Source organism: Panthera uncia, chromosome B1 (assembly GCF_023721935.1).
Source record: "Panthera uncia isolate 11264 chromosome B1, Puncia_PCG_1.0, whole genome shotgun sequence".
In the NCBI taxonomy this organism is placed as follows: domain Eukaryota; kingdom Metazoa; phylum Chordata; class Mammalia; order Carnivora; family Felidae; genus Panthera; species Panthera uncia.
This window is the reverse complement of record NC_064811.1, coordinates 97,330,825-97,352,982: the sequence shown is the minus strand read 5'-3', so window position 1 is coordinate 97,352,982 and position 22,158 is coordinate 97,330,825. Positions and strand designations below refer to the sequence as shown.

Here is a 22,158-nt window from a genome sequence, read left to right as displayed (position 1 = left end):
GTTTATTTATTTTGAGAGAGAGAGAGAGCGAGAGAGCACATGAGCAGGGGAGGGGCAGAAAGAGAGGGGGAAAGAGAGAATCCCAAGCAGGCTCTGCACTAACAGTGTGGGGATCAAACTCACAAACCATGAAATCACAACCTGAGCTGGAAGTCAGACTTAAGCTGGAAGTCAGAGCTTAACCAACTGAGCCACCCAGGCACCCCTGTTAAGGTATTTTAAAGGTCATTGATTTTGTTCAATTAAACTATCTAGGTGACAACTACATATCAGTTTATAGAAATATTTTTCATCCTTTTTCTGCTGCTGAGTACTCTTTCATATAGATATACTATAATTTATTCATCTTCTGTGGTTGGGCAGTTTGCTTGTTTATAAATTTTGCTATCAGTAATTAAATTTATACACTTGAAGTATTGTATTTTAGAAGACACATACACACTTTAGGGGAATTTTTAGGTTCCTAGAAGGTTCCTAGAAGGATCCTGGAATTTGGATATGTGGTTCAAATGCAAATGTCATTTAGAGTATTGTCAAATTCCTCTGAGTGTTTGAGAAGACTGCCTTGCCAACATGAGTTGCCATTCTGATAGGCAATCAATGACACTGCCAGCGATTTTCATTCACATTTCTCTTGTTATGAGTGAAGCATTGTATATTTCATATGTTTAAGGATTGTGTACATATTTTTTTCCCCTGAGGGTTGGCTACTCATGTGTTTTTGCTATTTTTATCCGAATTTTAAGAACAATTTGTCTTAGCTATAAATTGCAAATATTGTCTCCTAGTTTGTCATTTGTATTTTGACTTTACTTTTGATGTTTCTTGCTGTAACTTTTAAAAATACCATCACATTTATCTTGTTTCTTATTGCTTTTGGATTTGACACCACAAATTATTTATCTATGCTTTGTTGTTAATGTTTGTATAGATATTTCTTTTTCATCTCATCTCTGATTCATTTGGAATTTATTTTGGTCATAATATGAGTTATAAGTCCATTTTTTAAACAAATGTGACATATAGGTTTTGCTGATGCCTTTTATCAGATTGAGAAATTTCCCTTGTATTTTTAGTTCGCTGAGAGTTATCATGAAATGGGTGTGAATTTTATAAAATGTTTTTCATCATTTAATATGATCATGGGATTGATCTTATTTATGTTGAGAATATAGTAGACTATATGAGTTGATTTTTTACTATATCATCAGTCTTGACTTCCCAGGAGAAAATCCACTTTATTAGTAGATTTTACCTGGTTTTATATTTTTGAATTAATGTCTATGTTCATGAGGAATATTGTTGTGTAGTGGTTTTTTTTCTATTTTTTTTTTTTTTTTGCTTTGCTTTTTTCTTCTTTATGTACTGTCTTTTGTCTATTTGGGTACCAGGGAAATATTACTCTCATAAAATAAATTGGAAAGTGTTCCTCTGTCTTTTCTTTTTAGGAAGAGATAGTTTAGAGTTGGTCATAGTTCCTCTTTCATGTTTGGTGAAATTTTCCATTGAAATATCATAGCCTGAAGGTATCTTTTTGCCAAGGTCTGTCAGGGGGGAGGTTTTTAATGATTCCTTACTAGTTTTAGTGCTGTTCAGTTTATGTATTTCATCTTGCTGAGACTGGACAGATGATGATTTTCAAGGAATTTCTTCAATACATTTAAGTTGTCAAATTTACGTGTGTAGAAATTCTTCAACCATTTTTGAAAACCAGGAAGCATTATATTTAATAGTTTCCTAACTTTGGTAACTAAGCAATAACTACCCTCACAATTTCGATTGCACTAGTGTAGCTAGGCATTATAATAAGGCAAGAAAAAAAACCTAGTTGAAATGATGACATTGTTTAGCTCATCTCAGTGCTAGCATAAATATATAAAACAATCTAATTCTAAATTCTAGAGTAAGTGGAAATTGAAAGAAAAAAACTTACAATAGCATCAAAAGCGTGAAATACTTTGGCAACAGATATGCCGGTCTTAGATATCTAAAACTGTAAAAAGATAAACTTAAGAGCTAAATAAGGAAGGTAAACTAAATAAGGAAGATAAACTTAAGAGCTAAATAAAGGAAGAAATATACCATGTTTACGGACCAGAAGAAACAATAATATTAACTTGTTTTTGCAAATTTATCTGTAGAATTACAGCAACCCTAGTCAAAATCCCAGCAGACTTTTTGTTGGGAATGATCATCTGATTTTATATTTTATTTTATTTTATTATTTACTTAGAAGACTCTCCCCCGCCTTTTAACCTGCTGTGTTTCATGCCACCAGATTCTCAACCCATATAACATCATTTAGGTAGCACTTCTTTAGGAAAGGGAAGGACACTGAGAGAATCCAGGATGCTTTCAAACAAATTTTCTGTCATCTGTCATCTGGCCTGATGAATAGCACTTCTAATGTGAGATGTCAGAGTGATGTTCTTCAACTTCAGCAGAAGATGATCTCTGGGCCATAGGTATGGAAATGATCATAGACCTAAAACTAAAATGTAGAACTCTAAATTTCCAGAAGAAAACAGAAGGAATTCCTTGAGTTAGACAAAGTTATCTTAGGACACAAAAAGAATGAATCATAAAACAATGAATTTTGCTGCATCAGGATTAAAAAGCTCTCTTCAAAAGACATTTAACAAATGAAACGACTACCTAGAGGCTGGAATAAAATAATTGTAAACATATTCCTGTTAAGGATTTTACTTTGGTATATAAAAAGAACTCCCCAAATTCAAAAATTAGAAAGCAATCCATTACAGAGTGCTAAAGGACTTGTACAGAAATTAAACCCATAGAAGAAAAATGACTGGCAAATAAGCACGGGAAAAGATGCTCAGTAAGGAAGTACACATTAAACTCCAATAAGATACCGCTCCCTACCCATTAGAATAGCTAAAACAAGTGAGCAATAACAGAAAACCCAAACAACAACAACTGAGAATACCAATTGCTGAAAAGTCACAGGACCATTGGATCTTTCATGCTGCCTGTGAAAATGCAGCATTATACAACCATATATATAAACCATACAATCCAGAGATCTCACTCCTAGACTAGAGAAATGAATAAAATGTCCACACAAAGACTATGTTTTATAGTGTTATTCATAATCTACAAAATTTAGTTAATTGTCTAGTGAATTATAGCATTATTCATAATCAGCAAAATTTAGTGAATTATCTATTATCAATTACCTTAAACATCTGATTTAGAACAAAAAATGTTAACCATCTCACTTTTTTGTTGATCAGGAATTCAGGAGTAGCTTGCCTAAGCCATTCTAGTTTAGGATCTTAAGTGTGGTTTCAACTAGGATATTGGTCAGGATGTAGTCACTTAATTGAGGATGGTGGGCATACCTCCACTGTGGTTTTCTCACATAACTGTTTCACTGATATTGACTGTTGGCAAAAGGCCTCAGTTGTTTACCATGAGACATTCTTTTATTTTTTTCAATATATGAAGTTTATTGTCAATTTGGTTTCCATACAACACCCAGTGCTCATCTCAAAAGGTGCCCTCCTCAATACCCATCACCCACCCTCCCCTCCCTCCCACCCCCCATCAACTCTCAGTTTGTTCTCAGTTTTTAAGAGTCTCTTATGCTTTGGCTGTTTTCCAATCTAACCTCTTTTTTTTTTCTTTCCCCTCCCCCATGGGTTTCTGTTAAGTTTCTCAGGATCCACATAAGAGTGAAAACATATGGTATCTGTCTTTCTCTGTATGGCTTATTTCACTTAGCATCACACTCACCATGAGACATTCTTTAGAGGGCTACTTGAACATCCTCATGGTGTGTCACCTGGGGAAGATGGACTACAGTGTGATTAGAAGAAAAAAAAAAGAGAGAGAGAGAGAAACTATCTTCCCTGCATCTTAACTCCTCTATTACCATGTTAATCTTTGATTTAGAAACATGCATCTGGCACCTACCATGTATCACAATCTGTACCAGGTAGTGGAAAGGGCAAAATAAGTGAGGCAAAGCTCCTGCCTTTAAGCACTTTCTAGTGTGTTCATACAAATGGACAAAGTAGAGTTCTTGAAATATAGCTTTGTAAATTATTAAATATGTCTGTTTCTGTAAAATTATTTTTCACTGAAATAAGCATATAATGTAGTTCTTTAAAATATACATAAAAATATCATTAAAATGCCATAAAAAGTTTTAGTTTTTCTATAGATATTTCAAACTCATTTCAAGTACATTTACATTTTTAGAGTAAAACTTTAGAATCCAATATGGAATAAAGATCCATGTTTTGGGGCTCCTGGGTGGCTCAGTTGGTTAAACATTTGACTTCAGCCCAGGTCATGGTCTCACAGTTTGTGAGTTCAAGCCCCGCATCGAGCTCTTTGCTGACAGCTCAGAGCCTTGAGTCTGCTTTGAATTCTGTGTCTCCCCTCTTTCTCTGCTCCTTCCCAGCTGTGCACTCTCTCTCTCTCTCAAAAATAAATAAACATTAAAAAAAAATCCATGTTTTTAGTATTGGAAATTCCCAATACAATAAAGTTGTTTATCCATTTCTATGAAATATGGGACTATCTTCAGTCACCATCTCTAAACATAAGGAAAGATAATCTGTGAAATTTTGATAGATCCTTTTTATATCTCTGTAATTAAAAAAAACTTTTATTAAACTATAATATGCACATTGGAAAGAGCATTTATTGTAAGTGTGCTGTCCAAGGAATTTTCTCAAACTGAATAACCTGTGTCACTAGCAACAGAATAAGAAATAGAATATTATAAATATCCAATAACCCCTTGATCCATTTTTGATTACTTCATCTCCCTAACAGTAACTGTTCTCCTGAAATCTGTTGACATAGTTTTGCTTGTTTTTGATCTTTATGGAAGTTGAGTTATACTGTGTGTACTCTTATTTCTAGTCACTGTCATTTAATGTTATGTCTGCGAAATTCATTCTGTGCTGCATATGATTTTGGATCATTGATTCTCACTGTTGTGTATTGCTGTGAATAACCATAATTTATCAGTTCTACTCTTTCAGGCATTTTAAGTAGTTTCAAGTTTAGAGATCTAGCAAAGAGTATTGCTATAAACATTTGATTGTGTAGTTTCATATATATATATATATATATATATATATATATATATATATATATTTCAGCTAGGCATATACCCAAGAGTGGAATAGCTGGGTTGAGGATAGGCATATGCTTAGATTTATAAAATCCTGCTAAAGAGTTTTGAAAATGGGTATATATAGTTTGTTTTAAAATTTTCTCTTGCTTGCTTCTCATACCTTTCCAGTAAAATGCCAGTCATGGCATGGTAGAACAAATATAGGCATTGCCCAAAGTAATCCAGAAGAATAGAATTCCTTTGAAATCCTGAAAATTTACATCAGCTTTATTTTTTATTTTCTCTCTTGTCTGAGTTTAACCAAGGTATAGTTATTGATCACTTAAATTATGTAATATCCACCTAAATTGTGAGTAAAATTGAAGCACCCAGAGCATCATTGTCAACTCTCTATCATCTAGTGTACCACTTCCTACCCGTAGAGATAACCCAGTTTGAGAAGTAGACTAATACTAGGCTATAACAAGGGCAAAATGGACCTAATGTCTATTGAGTGTCTATTATATGACAGTCATTGTCTGGGACTAGCATGTGCATAATAATCTCATTATCCCTCATCATACAAATCCTCATGAGGGGGATATTGTTATCCTTATTTGTATAAATTAAAAAAAAAAAAGAAGTAGAGGATATGTAGGATGTATCTGGTCTATTTCACTGAGTTTGTGTGGTTTGTGAAGTTTTAGAAAGGGAACTTTTTACTATATTTTGTCAGTTTGTATGGGAAAGATGGTGAGTGGGGTAGAGGACAGAAGATATGTTTGAAAATGCTGTGAACTAGATTTAAAAGACCAGGGTTTAGATCATGGTCTGCTCCTGGCTATGTTACATAAGGCGAGATTTTTAATTCTTCTGAGTTTCAGTTATCACTACATGTAAATATGAGATAATATTCTATTCCTACTTGCATGGGTTTCTGTAAGAACTACACATAGTAAAAAAAAAAGAAATAACAAAATGGTAATGTCAGAATGTTACAGAAATTAAAGTACTTAGTGTACTCATCATTTCTGTGCACAATTTTTTTCTGTAATATTTCCCCCCAGTTGTATGATTGCCCATAATACAGTGCTTATTTTTTTTTGGAAGTCAAGTTTATTGAGGAATAATTTACACACCATAAAATTCTGCCTTTTTAAGAAGGCTTGCATTCTAGGGCAAAGCTATAAGACTTGGGGAAGTTGTCTTCTTTTGGTCTCAGTTTCCGGATCTTTATTTTTTTTTAAGTTTATTTATTTATTTTGAAAGAGAGGGAGAGAGTGAGTGAGCATGCCAGGGCAGGGGAGGGGCAGAGAGAAGAGAAGGAGAGAGAGAGAGGAATCCCAAGCAAGTGGTCAGCACAGAGCCTGAGGCGAGGCTCAATCTCAAGAACCATGAGATCATTACCATGAGATCAAGAGCTGGATTCCTAACCAACTGAGCCACCCAGGCATCCCACCAGATCTTTAAAGAAAGGGAAGGTAGCTAGAAAATTACAAAGTTCTGTATTTTCCTTTTTTTAATGTTTATTTATTTTTGAGAGAGAGAGAGAGAGAGAGAGAGAGAGAGAGAGAGAGAGAGAAAGAGAGAGAATGAATCCCAAGCAGGCTCCACGTTCTGAGCTGTCAGCACAGAGCCCCACATGGGGCTTAAACTCATGAACTGCGAGATCATGACCTGAACAGAAGTTGGATGCTCAACTGACTGAGTCAACTAGGCACCCCCCTCTATTTTCCTTTGATGCAATTTAGATTTCTGGTCATTGTGTTTAGGAAGGGGCAGGTGAAGTGGGAATGACTTTGGGAGTGCTAACTATTCTAATTTTAAAGATAAGTGCATACATTTACATGTCAGTTTACATTGCAGATGTAATAATTGAGAAACACAGGAAGAGGCAGAATTAGCAGTTTTTTTTAAAGAGGAATAATTGATTCGCTTATAAAAAGAAATACCTTAAATTGATAACTTACTTGTGTACATAGGTAAGAGTTTCCTCAAGCCTAGAAATCTCCAGAATATAAAATTCTTTCTAAAAACATTCAATGCAATTCCAGTTTCTATCTATAATGTTCAAACAATTTTGCAGAGCATGTAAGGCTCTTGGTCAGTTTTCCATCCATGGTTTCCAGAGTTCTCTTCTAAAGCTCACCCAAGTCCTTCTTCATGACATCTCTGAAACAGCTGTGAGATTTTGCCTCAGGAGTCATGTTTTGGTGCATCCTTTGCCTTGAAGCACTTCTCAAAAGCTCACTTTAGACCATCTCTCCTCTGGGAAGGCATTCTTATTATTTCCAGCTATAGATTGTGAGCACTGAGGTTTGCTCCATTAACTTTGACTCACCGGTGCATCATATAGTGCTTGGGTACATAGTTGACATATGTAGTATATCCTTCATGAATAAATGAATATCTTCATTAAATAACATTTGCATATTTTAGGCAATTCTTTAAATAATTTCACATTACTTTGTGAATTTCCTAGAAGTGACATTGCTTCATCGCCAGTTATGTGCTATATCCATTTATATTTAAGTTTCACCTTGTTAAAGAATAATATGTAGTATAAATACTAAATTTCAGCAATTTTTACATTAGGTGAACATACTTTTACAAATATCAGTGTTAAAAGAAATACAATCCTTTATTATGTACCAAATGGTTGTGAATGAAGTCTTCTTTTTGGTATGACTGAATGAAAACACTAGATTTGCTAAGATTTGCCAGTTATTATCAATTTCTTCCTCAGCTATTTGATTGTTTTACTTTAACAATTAACAGAAGCTAATGTGGACTTCTAAATTGAAGACATTCAGTTTGATCATGACCATCTGGAAGCATAATATACAATTTTTGTTATGTGCTTTAGTAAAGAGAAAAAAGGGAGTGATTATGAAAAAAATATTTTAAAGGGTAAAGGAATATTTAGAAAAACAGAAGCTGTTTTCAATCCTTTGATCCTTGATTTAATGTAAAGTTATCTTACTTAATTTACTCTTGTGCTTACTTAAATAGTTCAACTTATTCATATATACTATTGAAAAAAATCAAATATTTAAGTATACTACTATTAATATCTGAGAGTATCTGAGAAAGATGTGTTCTCACTTATTAAGAAAGGTAATATTTAAATTATGCTACAGTTTGATGATGCCATCCCTTGACAGACAACAAAAACAATAAACGCATGCTCTATAGATTTTAGTATTTATGTCAACCTCACCCACTATCTTCAATTCCTATGACAAATTTCTCCAAAGTACTATTTGCAAAAGATTTGCATAGGAAATAATACATGTGCAACTCATGTATTATATAGGAAATAATACAAAGGAACTTATCATGCTAAATGCTTTTGGAACTTATTATTGTATTTCCTATTCTTATTTTCCATGGGTGATTACAAACTGATATCCCCTAGAACTCTTTAAGAGACCTCTGTAAAATGCTGACACAGAGGAAAGAAAACATGCATTTGGATACATTCACAATATGTTCAGAAACTTGTCTTAAACTCTTAACCAGGCAGTATGCTTGAGAATTGAAGTTACCTTAAGTGTTTGTTCTGATGAGGACTGAGAATTTTAGACAGAAATTTACAAATTATTTCAGATTTTAGAAAATGAGGTTAAGTGAATTTGAAGAACAGAAAGCAGATGTAGGTGCTGAGCATATTCATGATTGAGAAGTTGCTCGTAGAGAAGACAGAACAGAAAGGAAAACATTTATATCCAACTTTGCAAATTTAATAGCAGGGCTTTTCAATTCTTACTTCGTATTTTACACAAGTATAGCCCTATCCCTACTGGGTATAAAACTGATAATTATAATGCAGAAGTATGGGAGTACTGACCGAAGTCTTAGAGTTAGATATAATTATTTTAACCTTTAGCAAAGTAATAAAGTATACGCACATGGTAAAGCATCAAATATTTCGGGAAGTCTTATTGTGAAACAAGAAACCTCTTATTCCTCCCTTCCTTAGTAAAAACCTGACTCCCTGGAGGTATCTGCAAGCATTTTCCATAATTAATTATTTTAGTGCTAACTTTTATAGCTCTAATTATTATGTTTAATTAGTGATTTGTTTATTTAACTATAGATTATTACAGGTATTGTTGTTTTTATGATTTTTTCCAGCATGCTCCTATCTTGTTTTTTTTTAACTTGTTCATTTCTCTTGGAATTTTTCTCTAAAACATTCTGTGTTTGCTTCACTTCACTCAGATCTCTTCAAATGTCACCTCCATTGAGCAGCTGTTTGTCTAAACTAGCTATTCTCCCCTCCCCCAATTTACTTTTCCTGATTCTATTTACCATTGCATGATATTATATATTTGTTGTGTAATTGATTTCCTGCTTCTCTCCCTTGTTAGTAAGTGAGTTATGTAACAGAGGGCATTTTTCTTTCGCTTTATTAGTGTATGTATTGTTTAGAACAATATTAGGCAAATTGTAGGAATTTGTCAAATATTTGTTAAATACATCAGTGGATAAAGTGCTTAGAATAATGCGAGATATGCAGGGTTACTGGTTAATTATTATTATTATAAAATTTAAAAATCTCATAAACTCAAGAAATGTTTATCTTGTTTATAATATTAACATGGGCATACCAGTTTCAGTTAAATTTAAGATGGGTTTTAGATAATCAAAACTATTCCTGTGCACAAATGTTATTTATTTTTACTATCCAGTAGATGTGATATGTGTGTAAGATAAAGGGTACTTAGAAATGTGTCACAAAGGTAGCCACTTAATGTGTAATTGGGTTATATGTATTTAACAAATTTTTATTTTGGAATAATTTCAGATCTACAGAAAGTTGCAAGGAGAGTAGAGTGTTCTCATATACCCCTTACCTAGCTTTCCTGAATGGTAGTATTTTATATAATCATTTGTCAAAACTAGAAAATTAACATTGGTACAGTGCTGTTAATTAAAGTATAGGCTTTATTTGTGCTTTTTCAGTTATGATATTTTTCTGTTCCAAGACCTAATCCAGGATATTACATTGCATTTAATCACAATGTCTCCTCCTTATCTCTTCCAATCTTTACAGTTTCTCAGCCTTTTTGTTTCTCATGACCTTGACAGTTTTGAAGAGTACTGGTCAGGTATATTTTGAGAATTTGTATTTGATATTTTCTCATGGTTAATCTGGGGTTATGGATTTTTTTTAGAGATAAGAGAGAGAGAATAAGTGGGGTAGGGGCAGAGAGGGGGAGGAAGAGAGGGAATCCCAAGCAGGCTCAATGCTCAGTGTGGAACCCAATGCGGGGCTTGATCCCACAACCCAGAGATCATGACCTGAGCCTAAAATCTAGAGTCATATGTTCAACTGACTGAGCTATCCAGATGCTGCTAGGGTTATGAGTTTCTGGTACGTAAAATATTTGGTACAGAACATGTTAAAGAAGTTATTTAGATAAAAGTCCAAGTATAATTATAAGCTTACTAGAAGGCCAATTACATTTTTAAAAATTTTCATTTCTTAAGAGTCTATGGACTCTTTTCATGTCAATCAGTGGCACACCAGAATTGGGATTATATTTTTATTTAAAATATGGATCTGAATTTGAGAAACTTAACAGAAAACCATGGGGGAAAGGAAGGGGAAAAATAGTTTCAAGGAGAGAGGGAGGCAAACCCATTAGAGACTCTTGAATACAGAGAACAAATAGAGGGTTGTGGAGGTGGTGGGGGGAGAGGGGAAAACAGGTGATGGACATTGAGGAGGGCACTTGTTGGGATGAGCACTGGGTGTTGTATGTAAGTGATGAATTATGGGAATCTACTCCCGAAGCTAAGAGCACACTATATACACTGTATGTTAGCTAACTTGACAATGAATATATCTAAAAAATAAAATAAAATATGGACCTGTTTTATGTCAAAGTGTAAACAGTGGGTCAAGGTGTGTGTCAGGGCTTGTGTCAAGGTGTAAACAATGGGTAATATTTTTAAATTGGCATTGATACTTTCCAATGGTCCTTTGAAGGACAAAGTTGCTGCTCTTGCTGCTGCTGCTGCCGTTCTTCTGCTTCTTTTCTTCTTCCTCTTACTGTTCTTTTCATCTTCCTCGCTTCCTCCTCCACCTTCTTTATATTAGGCAATTGCTGTAATTTTTATAAACTTTACACAGTCTTAAGATTTAGTGAAACATTTTCCTTTATAACCTCCCACATACTTTCTATATTTGAACAAAGCCTTCACTGTAATAATAAGCATTGATAAAGATAATTCTCATGGCAATTTATTTGTTCATTTCCACTCTGGGTGGGTTTTGAGATTCTATTTTTTAGCATGTCATGTTCTTGAAAATGCATCTTCTTATTCAGGTTATATATTAGAGCTTCTCCTATTTCCAGGTTAAAGCAGATGACAGTAGCTATTTGACCTATGAAATGTCTTCCAATGTGTGTATTGTCCTTAACTCCTGATGATACTGTTATGGCTACTGAGAGTACTTGTGTCTTCATTACAACAATTGCTTGCCAAATGATCATTACTAATCTTGTGATAAATTATAATTCACAAGCAGAATGTGTTTTAGATAGTAAGAGTATCAATCTGTCAACTGGATTTGTAAGAAAAATCAAAATAATTAAAGTCAAAGAAAATTTCAGGTGATTTTTGAGAGATTAGGGATAGAAATTCATATTATACAGACACAAACACTCAGTCAAAACGATGCAGAGGGTAAAAAATGGACAATTGTGAACAGTTGGTCAGTAAATCTAAAATATAACTCATATATTATTATGTTTTGATTATTACATGTGATTATATATGTTTTATATAGGTACATTTTATTATATTATGGGGTTTTGATATGGACCTTTTATTCAAGAGTATCTTCTTGGCTATGAGGAAAGACAATTCCTCTGAATTTGTCTTCATACAATATCAAATAATAATTTACTATTAACATAACATAAAAATAACAGTGAATACTTATATAGCACATACCACGTATGTCCTAAAGTTGAGGGGACAAGAAGAACAAATTTTCCAAAGAGGATAATGCGAGTTTATAGTAAGAATGGAATGTCAATATCTATCCTATGGTTCCCTGTTTCATGTATTATACCTGCTGGGGACACAGCGGCATATAAGTTGCTGATATAGTGTGATATAGGGATCATTGAGGATGGGCCCCAACCTCTCAGGGTATTGTTTCCAAACTGGTGCCTCAGTTGTACCTTCAAAAGGCCTTTTGACTGCTCTATGAGGCTGGCAGTTTCTGAGTGGTGCAGCATGTGATAAGGGCAGTGAGTCTAATGGGAATGTGCCCACCGTTAGGACTCCTTTGCTCTAAAGTGAGTGCCTTGTTCCCATGCAATATTATGTAGAATTTTCCATCTAGCGTCAATAGTTACCAAATACTGTATGCATTTGGAGAGTGGTGCTGGCTGACTGTGCTGGCAGCTATGCACATAATGTGATCACATGTTGCATCCAAAATTTCTGAAACAGTAGTTTTTCCAGCATCTGGTATACCCTATGGCTAGAAAGGGGCAATGTCTGCATCTTTGAAAAAAGTAATGAAATTGATCATCAGTTAGCCTATCTTAAAAATGATATGATATATAATCTATGTATATTTACATGTAAGTTAAGAAAAGACTATGGAGAAATATCAAAGAAAATTAAAACTTCCTGTCATGATTACTCTCAGATCCATTCCCTGGATTTCCTTGTTCTGCTCCACATCAGTGGGAACTATATTTTCCCACCTCCCTGGCTCTCTGTCTTCTGCAAATAGGTTAGGGAAAGCACCAGGGAAAATCCAGGGTATTTTTTGACTCCCACATTAGATAATGCCTTAGAAGCCATCTACATTTTGTCTGGGATTCTAGCTTTCACTGGACAGTCCCTCCCTGTCATGGTCCCAGCTTCCCTCAGGCCTCTCCTGCTGGGTTCTTATTCTCACTTGACAGCCTGGTTTCTGAGCTGTGGTTACATTACCTGTTTCCTCTGTCCATCTAGGGTAGCACCTTCTTGCTATTGCTTCCTTTAGGGTTCCTTACTGTTTTCTGTTTAGCCATTCAGCTTTTCCATCACTTATACAACCAATTCCCTGCATTAAATGTCCTCTATTTGAATACCTAGAGTGGCTTCTGTTTTCCTGACCAGGAACTACCATGAATAATTTACTCCTCTCTATTGAAACTTGAAAACTGGGTGAAAGAAATCATTTTCAAAGAAAATATAATTTAATCAAATTAATTTTCCCAACCAAGCAAAAGCAAGAGTGAGGCTGCAAGTTCTATTTATGCCATAATGTGTAGATAATTCCAATGCTATTTAAGCTTTTCATCATGTTTCAAAAATAAAATTTGCAAGTTACTTTTATGGAAAATTTTATACATGGATTCCAAACCTAACAATTAAAACATCAAAAAGAAAAATACAGGCTAGTCTCATTTGTGTTGTCAGTAAGTATCAATGAAAACATTCTAAATAAAATAACTAAAAATTATAGGATGATATAACAAACTAAAACCTATGAATGAAAATGGGAAACACTCTTACATACATTTCATTAATATGAGAAATCCAACAGAGCCATTTATATTCCCCTTTATTCACAAAAGGGAACTAGGCAAATGAAATTTTTAAGATTCATTGAGAAAAAAAAAGCACTCAATATTTATGTCTTAATCAACCAGAGATTCCAATTTGAATATTATTACACAAAATAACCAGTTGACAACAAGGCCATTTGATATTAAAGATTATGTTCTATAAGCTCTAACAATCAGCATTAAAATGTCAGGGTCATGGGAAAATTTATTTATTTTGCAAATAAATTACAAATACATTTGTTATGATAACAGAAAATAGACAAGAATGGCTAAAGTTTAAAAATGTAAACATTTTTATTCTATGTTTAGTATCAGAAAGGAATACATTGATACTCTTGTCACTATTCTTAATTTGGTATCTTATCAATGCAGATTCTCTTGTCTCATGTTATCATCCCAACTGGCATTCTTTCTGCAACAGCAAGAAAGCATTTTTTCCCTTCTGAATTATCTGAAGTTCTTTTTCTAAAAGTTGTTAGTAAAGGGTACTTGTATTTGTAAATTCAAATACAAAACAATCCATTTGTTAAATACTAGATGGCAAAATTGAGAGCCTAAGTAAAACTAAATACTAAAATATATAGTACAGTAAATAGAGATCATTAATGATGATATCCATAACTGTAATATGCGACTTCAACAGACATTGGAGAGAAAGTGGTGAATGAGCACCATCAATTCAAAGAATAGTTAGTATTGGTCAATACACAAGACAAATTGAATACACACTACAATATTACAGTCCATATAGAAAAGAAATTTGGGAGCATCTGGGTGGCTCAGTTGGTTTAACATCTGACTTGGGCTCAGGTTATGATCTCATGGTTTGTGACTTTGAGCCCTGCATTGGGCTCTTTGCAACAGCCTAGAGCCTGGAGCCTGCTTCAGATTCTGTGTCTCCCTCTCTCTCCACCCCTCCCCTGCTCATGCTCTGTCTCAAAAATAAATAAACATTAAAAATATTAAATAAGAAAAAGAAATTTGGTAGAAAATTCCCCAAATTGGGCAACTGTAGTAAATTCTTACATGGCATCATCAAGAACAATTTGTTAAATTGAAAGTAATTTTTGGGGCACTTGGGTGGCTCAGTGGGTTAAGCCTTTGACTCTTGATTTTAGCTCGGGTCATGATTTAACCGAGCCCTGTATCAGATGCCTGCGCTGGGCTCCGTGCTGACAGCCTGTTTTCACAGGCATTCTCTTTCTCTCAAGTAAATAAACTTAAAAAGCAAGAAAGTAACTTTTCTAAATTTTCAAAAATAAAAACCAAATTTTAATCTCTTGTGATAGGAGAGGGATTTGTTTCCCTACAGAAAAGTTATTACAAAACTGTTGTCATAGAGAAAGTAAAAAATTGTATAGCTAAAATTATGATAAAACTATAATAAAATTGTTTCAATTAATAAAAATATTTTTTCTGGACATTGTGGTGTTTGTGGAATTTTTCAGCTTTAAAAGTATGCACCGTTGATTGTGATTTCTTCTTTGCTCTCAAGTGAATATTAATATTAATTTTTATGCCTTATGTATTTGTACTTTTATACTATTTTTTCTTAGAAATTGCTTACAAAATTAAATAAACTTCAGGACTAAAACTTTTCCTTTCTTCAACCTGTCTCAAATCCTTCAGGGAGTTTGCAAAAATTCAGTAGTAGGCAAAATACTTTCAAAATCCAAAGAATGAGAGTTCAAATTTTATGGCAATGTCACCTAGGAATTGAAGGACAAGAAGATTCTAGCAGATGTATGAGTTAGCTTCTATATTGGAACAGCCACAGGCAGTAATGTCCCCCTGGAGATCCGTGTTGCTCATTAGCATATTAGTATGTCTGAGGATACCTATGCCAAACACATGGGTTTAGTGTGTTTATTTCAGCATTTGTCACAGGTATTTAATCACAGAACCCTTAGTCTTGCTGTATATGTAGGCATTTTGAAACATTTGGTAAATATTAGAATAAAATGGTTATCAATAACAAAAATTTAACACCAGGAAGAGATTTTCTGCAGCCAGATTGCATAAGACTTCCAAAATTCCATTTGAGAGCATTTCCATTAATCTATGTTTTACTGCAAGCATAGTCAATGTGATATTTCATGCTATTTTCCTTTAGGAGAAAAAGGATCCAGCACATGCCAGCGCTTTTCCACAGGTGGCCTTTAGCTAAATAACTGCCCGAAAGACATTTCTTGTGGGAGTTTGGGGGGGGATTAAAAAAAATCAGCTTTCACTATTGTTTTTTCAAACCAAAAACATTGCTACTGAACATTGCTAGTACCGTTCTTGGGCTATTGTGAAATCTTATCATTTATTGATAATAAATAATGTTAGGTATAAAGAGGAGACAATTGAAAAATTAACCTTTCTTCAGTCAAATTATGCTTTTCTTGATTCCTTCCTACTTTGTTTCCTGAGTGTTTGGTCAATTCATTTTTATTTTCAAGAAAAAATAGCCTGTTACAATTGGGAATGTTTTGATTGTCTTGTTCATATGACAATTTAGGAAAGTTTTGTTTTCACAGGCAAGCTAAATTTCTACCTTTGGCCACAGTATTTCTAGTAATCATCTAATATTCTCTTACATCCAAAAGTATGTGGAAGGGCTTTTAAAGTTGAAGGCAAACATTTTGAAACCAAACATTATAAAGAAACTAAGATTTTGTGTGTGTGTGTGTATAGTTATTTTGATTTTCAAATTGCAAATGTTATTGAAAACTACTTAAAAATTTTTCCTTTCCTTTTCTTTACTGACTGTGTTGTTTGAAACTATTGGCTCATGTACTTGGCATGAATATAAACAACATAAGGACAACCAAAAGGAAATTAATCCATCACAGTTCTAATTTCAATTTGCCTATTTTTATCATTCACATTTTTACCATCTGGAAATTTTTCTATCACTAGCTAAAAATATAATATTTTTTCAAATACTTTGGGATTTTAAAGACATACATAATGAAATTTTATTCTCATCTTTTGTGACATTATTTACCATACTTAAAAAGATCTGTTATTTTAATGATGCTTTACATGAATACACAAAACATACTATAGACTTATATGTATATGTAAATATTGATATTTGTATTTATGTAAAGTCAAATAATCAGGAAAATGAATTATATCTAAATACCAAGATACTTGCTTGAGTTATGTTCATTTTTTCATCAATGTCTTTGCAAAATAAAAAAATCAATTTCATATAACAATGTTTTTAGTATTATGGCAAAAAATTATAGCTATGAACATGCATGTAGCTTTAAAATCTAAGGCAATCAAATAAGTAGATATTTACAAAATAGAAACATTTTAATACCATAATAAATTTTAACTAGGTTAGAATGTTGAAGTTGAATATTTTTTGAAACAAATTTTAAGCTAATAACCATAGGAGAATTTGAGTTTTCTCTATCCTCTTATGAAAAATGTATACTGCTGTAAGTGAAAATTTGTGTTTTTGGCTTGTATGTATATACAAAGTATGTATTTTATAAATAATTACATAGATAGCAGATTTTATTGAGATATTAACTTGCATTGACTTTAGGACTGTTAAAGTCTTGGATTTGGGGGAAAGTCTCTCTTTTTTATCACAACAATTCTGATGTCGCTCTGCCATATCAAAGATTTTTTAGACAATGAGTTGCTTTTACACACTAGAAAATTAGTGTGGGATTTTACTAGCATATCTATGGAGAGGCACCCATGTCATTCATTAGCGAGGCTAAGAGTAATTTCTGAAGTTAGAGGGCGTTTCCCTCTTTCTTTCTCTGTCAGTCTGTCTCTCTCTCTCATATCATATACATGCCTTTAAGATACCTGTTTCTCAGCTTCAGTGTCCATGCTAAATGCTTTATGAAAATAAAAAGTTATCATTTCACAGGGTAGTTTTCCTCACTGCCTTCCTTTCTTTTTCTCATTCTTCTTGAATATATTTTCTTTGTTGATACTTCCCTAAATATCTTTGATATCATAGGATCAAAACATTTTGTGTGTGTGCATAACATGTTCAATTCTAATCCCACAGATTTTATTTTTCCGTTCATTTCCATTACTGCTTCTATCTTTTTAATATCCATTGTTTATTACTATTTTTCTCCTGTGTATGTTCTAACCTTTTGGAAAAACTTATGTTTGTTATATATTTATATTTCTATAATATTAAGCTTTCTATAGATTGAATAAGGATAGTTATATAATTTCAATTAAAGTGAAAAAATGACAGATTTTATTAAGGAACAATGTATGCAAGTTATATTATATTTAATTAAAATGTAAGTAATGTTTATTTAATAAAAATGACACATCATTATTATATGCAAACTTGTGGATAATGAATATCAAGTTCATGATGATAATAAATTAACTTTGAAAACCAAGACATTTTTTATCTGAAAAGTGTAACCCATATAGCCTTTGTACATATATGTGTACTGATGTATGTAGGTGGATACATACATGTATGGCATATGTTTGTGGATATAAATGTTTTAATTGTCCTAAATTATATTTCCTTAAAGAGTCAAATCAGCTTTTTTTTAGCAGACTACTTTTATAAATATTTCACATATTATTCTTGGTTTAATAATCAGTATATCTCAAAATTTTAACATATCTCATTAAAAAATCTATTGGTCCATAAATCTTTCATGTTAATTTTCTAATGCATTTTCTAATGCTTTTCTACATCAGAATTCTATAAACAGGAGCAGGCTTACCATGTGCTTCTTTACCAGAATTTTTTAAAAGTACTACAATAGAGTGTCTGTTTCCATAAAGCTCATAATGGGAATGAAATGCCTGAGGCAAACATGTCTTCTTTGCCTTCAAAAATGAAACATCAAAGAAATACTATTTGTATATAAATATATGAAAATGTTCATAAATAAAATCTTTGTGCATTGAGATAAAATGAAAAAGCATTCTTAAAAGTTTCTTTCAGAAGTAGTTTCCTAAAATCACAATATAGGGACTATGGGTATTTAAATAGTTGACAGTGAAGTCTTGTGATCCTTTTTCAAAGTCCATGAAGTTTATTTGGTGATTAGTAGATAAAGAAAAAACTTCTGGGAAATGAGATTTCATATTCTATGTTTTAGGTATTATCAAAGGTAGCACATTTTTGGTCAAAGGTTAAAATTAGAGGCATAATTTAGTGAATTATGAACATAGTATTTTTTCTATAAAGTATATATTAAAGAATAGATAAAAAAATTACAGATGAAATAGATCCAAAGAATTTTACTAGACAATAGCAAATCAAAAGACTCTGAATGATGACATATCTAATGACTGCCCTAGTGGATGCAGGCATGTAGTATGAAATAGACTCATGGCACTGACTGCATAATTGCAAGTGGATAACATTATTATTTGAAATCATTGAGTTTTGAGTTAGTTTTTGTGGCAACTGTTAGCTGAATCAGAGATTTGGGGATACAGGAATGAAAAAATGGGTAACACTCTACCCACATGTTTTAATAAACAAAACACCTATCTATAATAAATAGCTTGGTTAGATGGTATTAAGGACAAAAACAAGTAGAGGAGAGGAATGGAAAGTATTGGAGGTATAGCTTTAAATATAATAGTCAGGAAAGCCTCATTGAGAAGGGGATTGTAGCAGGCCAGTTTCCCAGCAAAGCAAACTCTGAGAAAAAAGACTTGAGTGAAGAATCAATTACCCCTCTTATCATGGGCAACTGGGTGGCAGTTCTAGTTTAAAATTGAATAATATATTAACATATCATCTAGTAGAAGTATTCTCTCCTTTCTGTGATCCAAGACTTCTAAATCTTCAGAATCAAGAGTCACAACCAGAGGAAGTACAAATTCACAGAAATGGGTAATTTAGAGTGATATTAAATAAGACCACTCCTACTGTCTCCTCTTGGTTCCCAGACTCTTGCATTATACCGATTAGTGATATAGTGTTGGGTCAAACACGAACTCTGCTGGATGAGATGCTATGAATAAGAAAGGCAAAAATATATGTCAATTCCAGTGAATATGAATTGTTGCTCCTTCCAAGTTTGAAGGGGTCCAATGTAGTCAATTTTCCACAGAGCACCTCTCAGGAATTTGCAAGGTTTGGTGTGTCATATTGGAGCTTTTTGTTTTGTTTTGTTTTGTTTTAAGTTTATTTATTTATTTTGAGAGAGAGAGAGAGAGAAAGAGAGAGAGAGAATGAGAGAGTGAGCAGAGGAGGGGCAGAGAGAGAAGGAGAAAGAATCCCAAGCAGACTCTGCATCATCAGTGTGGAGATTGACGTAGCGCTTAGACTCATGAACTGTGGGATCATGACCTGAGCCAAAATTAAGAGTGGAACACTTAACCGACTGAGCTACCCTGGCACCCCTGGAGGCTCAGCTTTAATATTTCTTGCTGGTACCTTGAACATTCGGTGTTAATAGTAGCTAGATCAGCCTTGGTGAATGAGACACCATAGTGACAGACCTATGTCTACTCATTTGATGTGTCCATTTGCCAGTACTCTGAAGTCTTATGATAGTGGCTGACTAAAGTCAATTAGCAAGTTATTCTCTCTACTTGATTGTTGAATCAGGCCTTTTCTGGGTGCAAACTTTCCTGGAGGATGTCAACATGTAATTCAAAGATCTCATTGATGTCCAGTCCCATATATTCATCCATAAGCCTTTTGCCCAGACTTTCTTAACCTCATTCTTCAAATGCTTCTAGGCCTTTGTCCAACCAACCAAGCCATTTCCCATTACCCATATGCCTTTATATATCCTAACGTTGGCATTCTTCCCTTTCCACACAAAGTAGATGAGCAGATACAGCGCACACTGAAAAGATTTCTCTTAATATTTTTCGGGACATTGGTAGGCTTGAACTCATGTACACACATCCTAAGCTGACTTATTCACAAATCAAATTCAGATTTTTCTACATTTGTCAGCTGATCATAAAGAACCACAATTTGTGAGGCTATAAATGTGCCCTGAGGGAGCAGTGCTGGTAAAACAGTGATAGAATAAATGGACCATGAAACAATGTAGTCTATTTCTATTCTGTTGTCTTTCTTGTGCTCAGTAATAGATATACCATTTCCAATTTATAATGACTTATTCCTGGACATGCCCAAGTTTCTGAGTTGGTGGGTCTGTCAGATCTCAGCCCATACTGCACACTTCATATGCCGCGTTAGAGCTGCCCATGGTTAAGTGTTCTGTCAGGTCCCAGTAGGATATCAGGAGCTGTTAATTATCAATAACAAATATATTGCAAAGAATATATGCAAATATACCAAGTTATTCTTTCCGAATCTGAAAAAGATCTCTTTGATTCAGATGTAGCATTTAACAAATATTTACCCCTCAGGAAGAAGAGTAGCAACATATACATGGACAGAGACTGCAGCCAATAGTGCAATTTGATTGTGCCCTTCTTCTGAGATGTAACGGTATCCTGAAGGACAATTTTCAGTGTTACCATCTTTTTATTATTTGTTTTCAGAGATGAACATCTTCTCCAGTGATTGTGCATCTCTGAAAGCAAAATCAGTTTATAATCAAAAGAGTTCAAATAAATTCAGTAATAGATAATATATAACCTTAAATAAAGAGGTGACCTTGATGGCTTTCTTTGTTGTTTACTTAAAAAGAATAATAATTGATTATTTCCCATTATTTTATCTCCTAATTTCATGTAATTTACCTCCATGTTTTTAAAACAGATTCAGTTTTTCTATGTGGTTTACAAAGAAACACTCAGCTGAGTGGCCCGTATTAAAAGCTCAGTAAGTGGTTACTCTATGCTTGCATTTCCCTTTTCTTTTACTCAGAAGCAACTTTAGTGTGATTCCTTCTCTGTGGTTGAAATGGTTTCAGAAATAGCTTTGCAGGAAATATTTGAAGGGAAAAAAATTCTTAGTATAATGATCAGGCAGAGGACTGTAATAGATTTAAGTAGAGCCTGGGTTAACTATAAAAGAAGGAAACTAAAACATCATTTTTTAAAAGCACATTTTTATCATAAGAAATCAAAATCCTTTACTTGGCTTTTTTTTTCTAAGACCATAGTTGAATTCTCCTTATCCATAGTTGAATTATGCTCAGCAGAGAATGTTGAACTCAATTGTCCAAAGTCAGTCTAGTTGATCTTGATAGTAGAAATAGAGTAAGTTCTGAAGCAATAAACTGATACAGATTTTTACTCAAATTCTGGTAGAGTTTATTTTTACAAAGGAAAAGATGGGAAGATAGTGCCCATAAGTTTCTGAAAGTATACTTAACCAACATTCTCTTGATGGAAATTAGAAATTTTGTTATCTGAAACATAAATCTCAAAATGGGAAGTAATGTTTACTATGGGATTTTAATTTCATTTTATTTTTCAATGAAAAAATGATTAAAAAAAAAGTTAGTAGAAAGTCACCATGATGAGAAGTCAATAAAAAGTTATATTCGAATCTACCTGGAAGCGGGGCAAATAGGTTGACCTTGATATATATCT

At 33.4% G+C, this 22,158-nt stretch overlaps 1 long non-coding RNA gene across 5 annotated transcripts in view; it reads left to right on the top strand.

Annotated features, from left to right (window-relative positions):
* The window catches only part of LOC125923052 (uncharacterized), a 93,732-nt gene that overhangs the window by 9,205 nt on the left and 62,369 nt on the right, over positions 1–22,158 (top strand). The window lies entirely within an intron of this gene.